We start from the raw sequence: 5185 nt of genomic DNA, 5'->3' as shown, positions 1-5185 counted from the left end.
CTAGACCTGCTAAGATGTCCGCCTAGACTGCCTACCCTGCCTAGACCCGCTTAGGCACCTGGCTAGGTTGCGACTCACTTAGGTAGAAAATAGAAACTTTCATTTTGCATTTTATTTTTTTCAATAAATTGTAAGAGACTTATTGAACACTTAAATGAGCACACATTATATGCTTATTCCCCATGTTTTCATTATGTTCCAATACTTCATAATATATGTGTCATTGTATTTTGTAGTTTATGATGAAATTATATATAATTTAAGTATAAAAATACATTAATTTACATGAAATATAATAGATTTAGTTAAATCCGTCTAGTCCGCCTAGGTGCCCATCTAGACCCCGCATAGGCATTAGGGCCCAACTCGCCGCCCGATTATCGTCTAGCGTCTTTTAGAACCTTGCTTGGGGCACACACCAATTCCCATGATAATAAGATCCCAAGATTCTCTTCTAATTAGGATACACTTAGAGTTACATTTCTTGAGGGCAAGAAGGTAATTCTCAATAAGAATGGACTTTGTCTACCATTCTGGTGCCTATCGGATTGACATGTTTTGATAGCACCAATGATGATCTGACCCAGATTGTTTAGATCATTCCAATTGTATTATTCTGGCCTCTCTGGCAAAAAAGTCCCAGGTTTGATCCAAGCTGATCTTTATGTCGAGGTCCCTTGCTTTTAGTCTTTGAGTCCCAATCTTCATCATTTCATCTAACTTGGTCACATAGATGGTCTTACAATTGCTCGGAATTTCTACTCAAAAGTTTACCTTTGTAAAAGAGGCAGTTACACCACATCTTCAGTCATTTTGACGAACCAGAGTTCTGTATGTTCAATTGATAACCTCCTAAATTAATAATCAGTTCTATATATCGGGCGTCGATGCCTAGAGGCAAAGATCAAAATGAACTTGAGGCATTCATTAACCTTCACCATCTAGTGTTAAATGGTTGCAGAGTCACTCACAAAGAAAGAACCAACATCTTTGTTGCTTTACCTGATCCATCTGATGAAAATTGTACCTGTTGCAAGATCCACCCCTGGTATGTGGACCTTGAAATAACCTTCCTTATTGCAGACTTCATCAAAAGGTGTTTGTTCTTCTACAAACTGGCTCCATGTAACTTAACTCCCACTTCGTTTCGGTTTATGACTTGGTTTGACTGGATCAACAATTTGTACAAGGTAGAGTTATGTCTCCAAGAGTTCCATCCTCTGTTTTAGGCTCAAGTATCACCTAGTTAAAGGAAATACTTCATTTAGCATAGAGGAAGGGAATGATGGGAACCTCTTATCACTAACATGCCAAATACCGACACAAATTGGTACTTATATCTGCTAGTCATGGGTGGTACTTGGGAATGTGACATCTTTGGCCTTAGAGTTTTGAACATCCCCACGAAAAGTAAGACCTAAGAAGATTACTATGGATAAGGTGGGAGTGGTTCGTCATTGGTTGATAGATAGGGCATTCTTATGCATCAAAAATCACCAATTGTTGGAACCAAAGTTATGAACAAACATCGGAATCCTATGAACATCAGTGAAAGTATCAAACCATGTGTAGTTCTTGTTAGGGTTATATGTTGTGATTGACATAAATCTAGGCTATGGTATTTATATAGATATCGAGAAACCTTTTAGGAGAATAATTCCTATCAAATCGGAAGAAATGTTAGGAGGGAATCTAGAATAATATATCCAATCCTCTTCGGACTAGATTATATTGCCTACCTATGACATCGTAATTTGACATGAATAAGGATTTCTTTTCTTGGGAGACAAGTAACCTCCCTAATAAGCTCAAACTCATTCGCCGTTATGACCTATGCCGAACCACCTTATCTAAGGACGTTTTTACCTGAAGTACCTGAAGCAGGTCCAGACTACACACTAAGGGCATAACCGCCTTCTAACCATCTTAGCGTCACATGTCATGAGCCCAAAAATCTTGGTCCCACAATCTCTATCATAAATTACCATTTGCCCAACGAAGTTTTGCTTGACAAATAATCATTTGTCGGGCAAATACTCTTTACCAACGGAATTGATTATTTGTCAGGCAAATACTCTTTACCAACAGAATACCAATGTTTGGCGAGCAAAAAGTGTCAAAGTTTTGGTTTCTGTAGAGCCTTTTGCCCGATGAATAGAGTTCGACTAGCAAAGCTATGGTTGTCGAGTAAAGTTTTTGTGCCAAAGGGAAAACCTTGGCGTGTAAAATATAAACTTTTACGCAATGAACCATCTAGGTTTCATCATGCAATAGTATAAATTAGGATATAGGGTTTATATTTCAATGGTCAAAATATACAATTTCGCGGGCAAAAGTGGGAGACATAGTTGACATATTTAATTCCTTCAATGATTTTCGCAGTTTGCAAAATTATTTTTAACAATCCAACCATAAAACTTGTTTGTATATACTCCAAGATTGCATACACCAAAAATCACAACAAAAAAAAAAAAAAAAAAAAAAAAAACTTTCAGGGGTTAGATAACATGACAAAATCATTCAACAGTTAGAAACGAAAAATCATGATTTAAAAGTCATTTTAGCTCTAACTTTGATGATTTTACAACTACACTCCTCGACCATAGAAGAATACAATGAACAAACACCATCATTAATTAAAATATTTACACTAGTAGATATCACAAAATCTTACAACCTACTTAATGGAAGTATAGAATAAGCATACATTTGACTTAATGGATGCCACAAAATCTTACATTCTACTTAATAGAAGTATAAAATAAACTCCCCGAACATGATTGGATTTCTTATTTTAGATGGGTTACACTAGGATTGGATGGGATGGGGTGAGAGTTCTGTGAGTGTTTGGTGCAGTCAACTGCCATGGGTTGCACCACCCTTGCAACTCAACTGCAAAAAAATGTAAAACCTAGAAAATTCCAGAAACTTGAAAAGAGCTTCATATTTGCAATCAAATATGAAGATTTCATATTTCTACAAATATAAAAAAATGAAAAAAAAAATCATCGTATTTGTTTTTTTTTGTTGGGCAATCAAATCATCATATTTGCAAGGAACTTGTAAAATTGATGAAACAGATTCCAGAAAATTAAGAAAAGATATAAAATTTCGAATTATTGAGAGAAAAAAAATCACTATGAAAAGAAAACCAAGATGAAAAATTGGAAAATATTCGAAACAGCCACAACTTCTACTGTCGACTCGCGACCCATGACGCCGGCACCACTCGTAACGACCCTACGACGAGAGAGAGAGAGACGAGATCCATGACGCCGGCGATGCTTCACCATGAGATCTAGAAACGGAGATATGCTGATAATCATGACAACATGCCCCAATCTGATGTGCTCATGCAAATGGATTTGTAACCCATAAGTGAGGGCAGATTACGATTTAACGGTTACTTAGCTTTGATTTTGATGATTTTTGTACAACTACACTCTTTGGCCCTAGAAGAATACAATGAACAAACTGATCATCAATTTAAAATATTTACACTAGTAGATATGCAAAATCTTACGTTCTACTTAATGAAAGTATAAAAGAAACTCTAAGTGTTTGTTAAATATAATGTTTTGACGGGATACTCATTCTACAAAACTAGTTTCAATGATCTAACTGTCAAACTTGTTTATATTTACTCCGAGATTGCATACGCCAAAAATCACCAAAATAATTAAACTTTTGACGATTAGGTAATGGGAGAATCCTTCGACGGTTAGAACGAACATTCACGATTTAAAAGTTATTTTAGCTCAGATTTTTAAAAACCTTTGCCTGATCGCGCCACTTCAAGAGCTCTTCTTCTTCCTCATCGCGCCACTTCTCAGTTTCTCTGCCCCTCTCTCTGTTATCTCTCACATTGTCTCTCTATCTACTCTTTCCCTCTCAATTCTCTCTCCACCACCAAAAAGGCCAGTCCTTCTTCCACCCCAGCAACTGTAAGTCATTTCTCTATCTATTTTTCATTCTGATTTTGATATTTGTAGGAGAATTTCTAGAATTTGTGAAATTAGGATTGTGAAAATTGTGAAAATATAGTAATATTTGTGGCTATTGTGATTTTTGTGAAAATAGGATTGTGAAATATTCTGATTTCTGTGACAGTGAATATTGTGGAACTAAAGAATACATTTTTTTATGATGAAAATAGGCTATACGGAATATTGGGAAAAATAATATTTTTTGTGAAAATTAGGAATGTGGAGTACTGTGAAATTATGAAAATAGTGATTTTTTGTGCATATTGTAATTTTTGTGAAAATATGTATATTGTGAAACTAGGGAACAGGGAATATTGTGAAAAAAAGTATTTTTGTAAATATTGTGATTTATGCGAAAATAGTGGATATTGTGCAAATAGTGATTTACTGAATATTGTGATTTTTGTGAAATTAGTGAATATTGTGAAAATAGTGATTTTGTGAATATTGTGATTTATGTGAAAATGAGGAATATTATGAATATTGTGAAAATATTGACTACTGTGAATATTGTGATTTTTGTGAAAAATATGAAATATTGAATATTGTGAAAATAATGATTTTTGTGAATATTGTGATTTATGAGAAAATAAGGAATATAGAATATATCAGAATAGGGAATAGGAAAATATAAAATTATATTGTCGAAATTAAATTTGTAGAAAATATGTGAAAATTGCAAAAAGTGTTGTGTTTTTCTTTTTCACAAAAGTCATCGATGTAGATCACCAGTAGCCACTACTCTACCTCCGCTTCGAGGCAACATGACATGGCGGATGGATACCCAGCGACACCTAGATGGGCCACTAACGAGTCGACGACCAACCCCAGCACATCTAATGCATCAAGGCGGGTAATTGGATCTGCCATGCGTCTTAACATACTTCATCAAAGCACAATCAACACGCAAAAAGATTAATTCATTCAAAGAAAAAAGTGCAAGACCCTGAGTCCAACAATTAGGGCAAATTGTTCAAATTATGGAAGGATAACCTTCTTCCTGGCCAAATGAATCATCTCAGAATTAAACCTACATTACATCTTAGAAATAGTTACAACATCAACAACCTTACCTTCATCTATAGCAGATGGACCTTTACGGGGAGCTTAAGAATCGACATGAGCGGTCTCTTCCAGAATCACGTCAGAGGCGAAGCCTGACGCAGCTTCCTCAGATGCCTCTAGCTCTGTGGCCTCCT

This window comes from Pyrus communis, chromosome 9 (assembly GCF_963583255.1).
Source record: "Pyrus communis chromosome 9, drPyrComm1.1, whole genome shotgun sequence".
NCBI classification, from domain to species: Eukaryota; Viridiplantae; Streptophyta; class Magnoliopsida; order Rosales; family Rosaceae; genus Pyrus; species Pyrus communis.
The sequence above is the reverse complement of the archived record's forward strand: the minus strand, read 5'-3'. Positions refer to the sequence as shown.